Raw genomic sequence first — 10,510 nt, 5'->3', positions numbered from 1 at the left:
GAGGGATCCTTCCCTGTTTTGTAGGGAAAGAATTCCCGGCGTTCCAGTCGCATCTCAAGAGGAGGCGCTCTCCACAGGAAAGGTGAGAGGAACTCCAGGTCGTGACACCATTCCAGGAGTCCCCCAGATGTGTCAGCCCATTCCAGAGGAACCTGTTTTCCCTGCACTGCCTTGACGTTCAAGCCGAGGATCGACTCCCACCACGTGTGCACGTGGGACAGCCCTGTGGGAAAGCCTCGTGGGAAAGCCTCGTGGGAAAGACTCGAGGGAAAACCATAGATCCTTTGATCCACGCGGCGGATTGCGTGACACTGCTGCTACCGCTCTTGAGGAAAGCGCAAGTGCATGCCCGCATTCGAGATGAGGACTGACTCCCCTGGGGAGACTCCAGAAGTACCCCAAGATCCATGTCAGCACTGGAGAGGAATCCTCAGGTTCCGGCCCCGACTCCACACAAGGTCTTAGGCCCCGGCATCGACGGGAGAGGAATCCCGAGACGCCCCCGAGGAACTCGCATGGGGACTGGCCTTTCCTGAGGCCACCAGATCGGTTCCCTGAGGTCCCCGTCGTAAGTTGCGAGCACCTGCCGCAACTCGAAAAAATCCAGGAGGTTTTGCCCTCCAGGCGAGATGAGGCCCATTTCCGCTGAGGCTTCTCGAGGCCAATCACATCTAACCACTGGAACTTCCAAAGGGTTCTTCACACCATTACTGCAACTCAAGAAGTTCCCGGACATACCCGTCTCCACTCGAGAGGAAGCACGTGGGGTCCCTCACACATCCAGGGGAGCCTCGTTTCGCCTCCTAGCTCGAGATGAGGGATCCTTTCCCTGTTTCGTAGGGAAAGAATTCCCGGCATTCCCGTCGCATCTCAAGAGGAGGCGCTCTCCACAGGAAAGGCGAGAGGATCACCAGGGTCGTGCCACCATTCCAAGAGTCCCCCAGATTTGTCAGTCCATTCCAGAGGAACCTGTTTTCCCTGCACTGCCTTGACGTTCAAGCCGAGGATCGACTCCCAACACGTGTGCACGTGGGACAGCCCTGTGGGAAAGGCTCGTGGGAAAGCCTCGTGGGAAAGACTCGAGGGAAAATCATACATCCTATGATCCACGCGGCGCACTGCGTGACACTGCTGCTACCGCTCTGGAGGAAAGCGCAAGTGCATGCCCGCATTCGAGACGAGGACTGACTGCCCTGGGGAGACTCCAGAAGTACCCCAAGATCCATGTCAGCACTGGAGAGGAATCCTCAGGTTCCGGCCCCGACTCCACACAAGGGCTTAGGCCCCGGCATCGACGGGAGAGGAATCCCGAGACGCCCCCGAGGAACTCGCATGGGGACTGGCCTTTCCTGAGGCCACCAGAGCGGGTCCCTGAGGTCCCCGTCGTAAGTCGAGAGCACCTGCCGCAACTCGAGAAAATCCAGGAGGTTTTGCCCTCCAGGCGAGATGAGGCCCATTTCCGCTGAGGCTTCTCGAGGCCAATCACATCTAACCACTGGAACTTCCAAAGGGTCCTTCACACCATTGCTGCAACTCAAGAAGTTCCCCGACATACCCGTCTCCACTCGAGAGGAAGCACGTGGGGTCCCGCACACATCCAGGGGAGCCCCGTTTCCGCCTCCTAGCTCGAGATGAGGGATCATTTCCCTGTTTCGTAGGGAAAGAATTCCCGGCGTTCCCGTCGCATCTCAAGAGGAGGCGCTCTCCACAGGAAAGGCGAGAGGAACTCCAGGGTCGTGACACCATTCCAAGAGTCCCCCAGATGGGTCAGTCCATTCCAGAGGAACCTGTTTTCCCTGCACTGCCTTGACGTTCAAGCCGAGGATCGACTCCCACCACGTGTCCACGTGGGACAGCCCTGTGGGAAAGCCTCGTGGGAAAGCCTCGTGGGAAAGACTCGAGGGAAAACCATAGATCCTTTGATCCACGCGGCGGACTGCGTGACACTGCTGCTACCGCTCTGGAGGAAAGTGCAAGTGCATGCCCGCATTCGAGACGAGGACTGACTCCCCTGGGGAGACTCCAGAAGTACCCCAAGATCCATGTGAGCACTGGAGAGGAATCCTCAGGTTCCGGCCCCGACTCCACACAAGGTCTTAGGTCCCGGCATCGACGGGAGAGGAATCCCGAGACGCCCCCGAGGAACTCGCATGGGGACTGGCCTTTCCTGAGGCCACCAGAGCGGTTCCCTGTGGTCCCCGTCGTAAGTCGCGAGCACCTGCCGCAACTCGAGAAAATCCAGGAGGTTTTGCCCTCCAGGCGAGATGAGGCCCATTTCCGCTGAGGCTTCTCGAGGCCAATCACATCTAACCACTGGAACTTCCAAAGGGTCCTTCACACCCTTGCTACAACTCAAGAAGTTCCCCGACATACCCGTCTCCACTCGAGAGGAAGCACGTGGGGTCCCTCACACATCCAGGGGAGCCCCGTTTCCGCCTCCTAGCTCGAGATGAGGGATCCTTCCCTGTTTTGTAGGGAAAGAATTCCCGGCGTTCCAGTCGCATCTCAAGAGGAGGCGCTCTCCACAGGAAAGGTGAGAGGAACTCCAGGTCGTGACACCATTCCAGGAGTCCCCCAGATGTGTCAGCCCATTCCAGAGGAACCTGTTTTCCCTGCACTGCCTTGACGTTCAAGCCGAGGATCGACTCCCACCACGTGTGCACGTGGGACAGCCCTGTGGGAAAGCCTCGTGGGAAAGCCTCGTGGGAAAGACTCGAGGGAAAACCATAGATCCTTTGATCCACGCGGCGGACTGCGTGACACTGCTGCTACCGCTCTGGAGGAAAGCGCAAGTGCATGCCCGCATTCGAGATGAGGACTGACTCCCCTGGGGAGACTCCAGAAGTACCCCAAGATCCATGTCAGCACTGGAGAGGAATCCTCAGGTTCCGGCCCCGACTCCACACAAGGTCTTAGGCCCCGGCATCGACGGGAGAGGAATCCCGAGACGCCCCCGAGGAATTCGCATGGGGACTGGCCTTTCCTGAGGCCACCAGATCGGTTCCCTGAGGTCCCCGTCGTAAGTCGCGAGCACCTGCCGCAACTCGAAAAAATCCAGGAGGTTTTGCCCTCCAGGCAAGATGAGGCCCATTTCCGCTGAGGCTTCTCGAGGCCAATCACATCTAACCACTGGAACTTCCAAAGGGTTCTTCACACCATTACTGCAACTCAAGAAGTTCCCGGACATACCCGTCTCCACTCGAGAGGAAACACGTGGTGTCCCGCACACATCCAGGGGAGCCCCGTTTCGCCTCCTAGCTCGAGATGAGGGATCCTTTCCCTGTTTCGTAGGGAAAGAATTCCCGGCATTCCCGTCGCATCTCAAGAGGAGGCGCTCTCCACAGGAAAGGCGAGAGGATCTCCAGGGTCGTGCCACCATTCCAAGAGTCCCCCAGATTTGTCAGTCCATTCCAGAGGAACCTGTTTTCCCTGCACTGCCTTGACGTTCAAGCCGAGGATCGACTCCCAACACGTGTGCACGTGGGACAGCCCTGTGGGAAAGGCTCGTGGGAAAGCCTCGTGGGAAAGACTCGAGGGAAAATCATACATCCTATGATCCACGCGGCGCACTGCGTGACACTGCTGCTACCGCTCTGGAGGAAAGCGCAAGTGCATGCCCGCATTCGAGATGAGGACTGACTCCCCTGGGGAGACTCCAGAAGTACCCCAAGATCCATGTCAGCACTGGAGAGGAATCCTCAGGTTCCGGCCCCGACTCCACACAAGGTCTTAGGCCCCGGCATCGACGGGAGAGGAATCCCGAGACGCCCCCGAGGAACTCGCATGGGGACTGGCCTTTCCTGAGGCCACCAGATCGGTTCCCTGAGGTCCCCGTCGTAAGTCGCGAGCACCTGCCGCAACTCGAAAAAATCCAGGAGGTTTTGCCCTCCAGGCGAGATGAGGCCCATTTCCGCTGAGGCTTCTCGAGGCCAATCACATCTAACCACTGGAACTTCCAAAGGGTCCTTCACACCATTGCTGCAACTCAAGAAGTTCCCGGACATACCCGTCTCCACTCGAGAGGAAGCACATGGTGTCCCGCACACATCCAGGGGAGCCCCGTTTCGCCTCCTAGCTCGAGATGAGGGATCCTTTCCCTGTTTCGTAGGGAAAGAATTCCCGGCATTCCCGTCGCATCTCAAGAGGAGGCGCTCTCCACAGGAAAGGCGAGAGGATCTCCAGGGTCGTGCCACCATTCCAAGAGTCCCCCAGATGTGTCAGTCCATTCCAGAGGAACCTGTTTTCCCTGCACTGCCTTGACGTTCAAGCCGAGGATCGACTCCCAACACTTGTGCACGTGGGACAGCCCTGTGGGAAAGCCTCGTGGGAAAGCCTCGTGGGAAAGACTCGAGGGAAAATCATACATCCTTTGATCCACGCGGCGCACTGCGTGACACTGCTGCTACCGCTCTGGAGGAAAGCGCAAGTGCATGCCCGCATTCGAGACGAGGACTGACTGCCCTGGGGAGACTCCAGAAGTACCCCAAGATCCATGTCAGCACTGGGGAGGAATCCTCAGGTTCCGGCCCCGACTCCACACAAGGGCTTAGGCCCCGGCATCGACGGGAGAGGAATCCCGAGACGCCCCCGAGGAACTCGCATGGGGACTGGCCTTTCCTGAGGCCACCAGAGCGGGTCCCTGAGGTCCCCGTCGTAAGTCGAGAGCACCTGCCGCAACTCGAGAAAATCCAGGAGGTTTTGCCCTCCAGGCGAGATGAGGCCCATTTCCGCTGAGGCTTCTCGAGGCCAATCACATCTAACCACTGCAACTTCCAAAGGGTCCTTCACACCATTGCTGCAACTCAAGAAGTTCCCCGACATACCCGTCTCCACTCGAGAGGAAGCACGTGGGGTCCCGCACACATCCAGGGTAGCCCCGTTTCCGCCTCCTAGCTCGAGATGAGGGATCCTTTCCCTGTTTCATAGGGAAAGAATTCCCGGCGTTCCCGTCGCATCTCAAGAGGAGGCGCTCTCCACAGGAAAGGCGAGAGGAACTCCAGGGTCGTGCCACCATTCCAAGAGTCCCCCAGATGTGTCAGTCCATTCCAGAGGAACCTGTTTTCCCTGCACTGCCTTGACGTTCAAGCCGAGGATCGACTCCCACCACGTGTGCACGTGGGACAGCCCTGTGGGAAAGCCTCGTGGGAAAGCCTCGTGGGAAAGACTCGAGGGAAAACCATAGATCCTTTGATCCACGCGGCGGAATGCGTGACACTGCTGCTACCGCTCTGGAGGAAAGCGCAAGTGCATGCCCGCATTCGAGACGAGGACTGACTCCCCTGGGGAGACTCCAGAAGTACCCCAAGATCCATGTCAGCACTGGAGCGGAATCCTCAGGTTCCGGCCCCGACACCACACAAGGTCTTAGGCCCCGGCATCGACGGGAGAGGAATCCCGAGAGGCCCCCGAGGAACTCGCATGGGGACTGGCCTTTCCTGAGGCCACCAGAGCGGTTCCCTGAGGTCCCTGTCGTAAGTCGCGAGCACCTGCCGCAACACGAGAAAATCCAGGAGGTTTTGCCCTCCAGGCGAGATGAGGCCCATTTCCGCTGAGGCTTCTCGAGGCCAATCACATCTAACCACTGGAACTTCCAAAGGGTCCTTCACACCATTGCTGCAACTCAAGAAGTTCCCCGACATACCGGTCTCCACTCGAGAGGAAGCACGTGGGGTCCGTCACACATCCAGGGGAGCCCCGATTCCGCCTCCTAGCTCGAGATGAGGGATCCTTCCCTGTTTCGTAGGGAAAGAATTCCCGGCGTTCCCGTCGCATCTCAAGAGGAGGCGCTCTCCACAGGAAAGGTGAGAGGAACTCCAGGGTCGTGACACCATTCCAAGAGTCCCCCAGATGTGTCAGCCCATTCCAGAGGAACCTGTTTTCCCTACACTGCCTTGACGTTCAAGCCGAGGATCGACTCCCACCACGTGTGCACGTGGGACAGCCCTGTGGGAAAGCCTCGTGGGAAAGCCTCGTGGGAAAGACTCGAGGGAAAACCATAGATCCTTTGATCCACGCGTCGGACTGCGTGACACTGCTGCTACCGCTCTGGAGGAAAGCGCAAGTGCATGCCCGCATTCGAGACGAGGACTGACTCCCCTGGGGAGACTCCAGAAGTACCCCAAGATCCATGTCAGCACTGGAGAGGAATCCTCAGGTTCCGGCCCCGACTCCACACAAGGTCTTAGGCCCCGGCATCGACGGGAGAGGAATCCCGAGACGCCCCCGAGGAACGCGCATGGGGACTGGCCTTTCCTGAGGCCACCAGAGCGGGTCCCTGAGGTCCCCGTCGTAAGTCGAGAGCACCTGCCGCAACTCGAGAAAATCCAGGAGGTTTTGCCCTCCAGGCGAGATGAGGCCCATTTCCGCTGAGGCTTCTCGAGGCCAATCACATCTAACCACTGGAACTTCCAAAGGGTCCTTCACACCATTGCTGCAACTCAAGAAGTTCCCGGACATACCCGTCTCCACTCGAGAGGAAGCACGTGGGGTCCCTCACACATCCAGGGGAGCCCCGTTTCGGCCTCCTAGCTCGAGATGTGGGATCCTTCCCTGTTTCGTAGGAAAGAATTCCCGGCGTTCCCGTCGCATCTCAAGAGGAGGCGCTCTCCACAGTAAAGGCGAGAGGAACTCCAGGGTCGTGACACCATTCCAAGAGTCCCCCAGATGTGTCAGTCCATTCCAGAGGAACCTGTTTTCCCTGCACTGCCTTGACGTTCAAGCCGAGGATCGACTCCCACCACGTGTGCACGTGGGACAGCCCTGTGGGAAAGCCTCGTGGGAAAGCCTCGTGGGAAGGACTCGAGGGAAAAACATAGATCCTTTGATCCACGTGGCGGACTGCGTTACACTGCTGCTACCGCTCTGGCGGAAAGCGCAAGTGCATGCCCGCATTCGAGACGAGGACTGACTCCCCTGGTGAGACTCCAGAAGTACCCCAAGATCCATGTCAGCACTGGAGAGGAATCCTCAGGTTCCGGCCCCGACTCCACACAAGGTCTTAGGCCCCGGCATCGACGGGAGAGGAATCCCGAGAGGCCCCAGAGGAACTCGCATGGGGACTGGCCTTTCCTGAGGCCACCAGAGCGGTTTCCTGAGGTCCCCGTCGTAAGTCGAGAGCACCTGCCGCAACTCGAGAAAATCCAGTAGGTTTTGCCCTCCAGGCGAGATGAGGCCCATTTCCGCTGAGGCTTCTCGAGGCTAATAACGTCTAACCACTGGAACTTCCAAAGGGTCCTTCACACCCTTGCTGCAACTCAAGAAGTTCCCCGACATACCCGTCTCCACTCGAGAGGAAGCACGTGGGTCCCGCACACATCCAGGGGAGCCCCGTTTCCGCCTCCTAGCTCGAGATGAGGGATCCTTTCCCTGTTACGAAGGGAAAGAATTCCCGGCGTTCCCGTCGCATCTCAAGAGGAGGCGCTCTCCACAGGAAAGGCGAGAGGAACTCCAGGGTCGTGACACCATTTCAAGAGTCCCCCAGATGTGTCAGTCCATTCCAGAGGAACCTGTTTTCCCTGCACTGCCTTGACGTTCAAGCCGAGGATCGACTCCCACCACGTGTGCACGTGGGACAGCCCTGTGGGAAAGCCTCGTGGGAAAGCCTCGTGGGAAAGACTCGAGGGAAAACCATAGATCCTTTGATCCACGCGGCGGACTGCGTGACCCTGCTGCTACCGCTCTGGAGGAAAGCGCAAGTGCATGCCCGCATTCGAGACGAGGACTGACTCCCCTGGGGAGACTCCAGAAATACCCCAAGATCCATGTCAGCACTGGAGAGGAATCCTCAGGTTCCGGCCCCGACTCCACACAAGGTCTTAGGCCCCGGCATCGACGGGAGAGGAATCCCGAGAGGCCCCCGAGGAACTCGCATGGGGACTGGCCTTTCCTGAGGCCACCAGAGCGGGTCCCTGAGGTCCCGTCGTAAGTCGAGAGCACCTGCCGCAACTCGAGAAAATCCAGGAGGTTTTGCCCTCCAGGCGAGATGAGGCCCATTTCCGCTGAGGCTTCTCGAGGCCAATCACATCTAACCACTGGAACTTCCAAAGGGTCTTTCACACCCTTGCTGCAACTCAAGAAGTTCCCCTACATACCCGTCTCCACTCGAGAGGAAGCACGTGGTGTCCCGCACACATCGAGGGGAGACCCGTTTCGGCCTCCTAGCTCGAGATGAGGGATCCTTTCCCTGTTTCGTAGGGAAAGAATTCCCGGCGTTCCCGTCGCATCTCAAGAGGAGGCGCTCTCCACAGGAAAGGCGAGAGGAACTCCAGGGTCGTGCCAGCATTCCTAGAGTCCCACAGATGTGTCAGCCCATTCCAGAGGAACCTGTTTTCCCTGCACTGCCTTGACGTTCAAGCCGAGGATCGACTCCCACCACGTGTGCACGTGGGACAGCCCTGTGGGAAAGCCTCGTGGAAAGCCTCGTGGGAAAGACTCGAGGGAAAACCATAGATCCTTTGATCCACCCGGCGGACTGCGTGACACTGCTGCTACCGCTCTGGAGGAAAGCGCAAGTGCATGCCCGCATTCGAGACGAGGACTGACTCCCCTGGGGAGACTCCAGAAGTACCCCAAGATCCATGTCATCACTGGAGAGGAATCCTCAGGTTCCGGCCCCGACTCCACACAAGGTCTTAGGCCCCGGCATCGACGGGAGAGGAATCCCGAGAGGCCCCCGAGGAACTCGCATGGGGACTGGCCTTTCCTGAGGCCACCAGAGCGGGTCCCTGAGGTCCTCGTCGTAAGTCGAGAGCACCTGCCGCAACTCGAGAAAATCCAGGAGGTTTTGCCCTCCAGGCGAGATGAGGCCCATTTCCGCTGAGGCTTCTCGAGGCTAATCACATCTAACCACTGGAACTTCCAAAGGGTCCTTCACACCCTTGCTGCAACTCAAGAAGGTCCCCGACATACCCGTCTCCACTCGAGAGGAAGCACGTGGGGTCCCGCACACATCCAGGGGAGCCCCGTTTCCGCCTCCTAGCTGGAGATGAGGGATCCTTTCCCTGTTTCGTAGGGAAAGAATTCCCGGCGTTCCCGTCGCATCTCAAGAGGAGGCGCTCTCAACAGGAAAGGCGAGAGGAACTCCAGGGTCGTGCCACCATTCCAAGAGTCCCCCAGATGTGTCAGTCCATTCCAGAGGAACCTGTTTTCCCTGCACTGCCTTGACGTTCAAGCCGAGGATCGACTCCCACCACGTGAGCACGTGGGACAGCCCTGTGGGAAAGCCTCGTGGGAAAGCCTCGTGAGAAAGACTCGAGGGAAAACCATAGATCCTTTGTTCCACGCGGCAGACTGCGTGACACTGCTGCTACAGCTCTGGAGGAAAGCGCAAGTGCATGCCCCCATTCGAGACGAGGACTGACTCCCCTGGGGAGACTCCAGAAGTACCCCAAGATCCATGTCAGCACTGGAGAGGAATCCTCAGGTTCCGGCCCCGACTCCACACAAGGACTTAGGCCCCGGCATCGACGGGAGAGGAATACCCAGAGGCCCCCGAGGAACTCGCATGGGGACTGGCCTTTCCTGAGGCCACCAGAGCGGGTCCCTGAGGTCCCCGTCGTAAGTCGAGAGCACCTGCCGCAACTCGAGAAAATCCAGGAGGTTTTGCCCTCCAGGCGAGATGGGGCCCATTTCCGCTGAGGCTTCTCGAGGCCAATCACATCTAACCACTGCAACTTCCAAGGGTCCTTCACACCATTGCTGCAACTCAAGAAGTTCCCCAACATACCCGTCTCCACTCGAGAGGAAGCACGTGGGTCCCGCACACATCCAGGGAAGCCCCGTTTCCGCCTCTTGCTCGAGATGAGGGATCCTTTCCCTGTTTCGTAGGGAAAGAATTCCCGGCGTTCTCGTCGCATCTCAAGAGGAGGCGCTCTCCACAGGAAAGGCGAGAGGAACTCCAAGGTCGTGACACCTTTCCAAGAGTCCCCCAGATGTGTCAGTCCATTCCAGAGGAACCTGTTTTCCCTGCACTGCCTTGACGTTCAAGCCGAGGATCGACTCCCACCACGTGTGCACGTGGGACAGCCCTGTGGGAAAGCATCGTGGGAAAGCCTCGTGGGAAAGACTAGAGGGAAAACCATAGATCCTTTGATCCACGCGGCGGACTGCGTGACACTGCTGCTTCCGCTCTGGAGGAAAGCGCAAGTGCATGCCCGCATTCGAGACGAGGACTGACTCCCCTGGGGAGACTCCAGTAGTACCCCAAGATCCATGTCAGCACTGGAGAGGAATCCGCAGGTTCCGGCCCCGACTCCACACAAGGTCTTAGGCCCCGGCATCGACGGGAGAGGAATCCCCAGAGGCCCCCGAGGAACTCGCATGGGGACTGGCCTTTCCTGAGGCCACCAGAGCGGGTCCCTGAGGTCCCCGTCGTAAGTCGAGATCACCTGCCGCAACTCGAGAAAATCCAGGAGGTTTTGCCCTCCAGGCGAGATGAGGCCCATTTCCGCTGAGGCTTCTCGAGGCGAATCACGTCTAACCACTGGAACTTCCAAAGGGTCCTTCACACCCT

Source organism: Ovis canadensis, chromosome 13 (genome assembly GCF_042477335.2).
Source record: "Ovis canadensis isolate MfBH-ARS-UI-01 breed Bighorn chromosome 13, ARS-UI_OviCan_v2, whole genome shotgun sequence".
NCBI classification, from domain to species: Eukaryota; Metazoa; Chordata; class Mammalia; order Artiodactyla; family Bovidae; genus Ovis; species Ovis canadensis.
Note: the sequence above shows the minus strand (reverse complement) of the source record.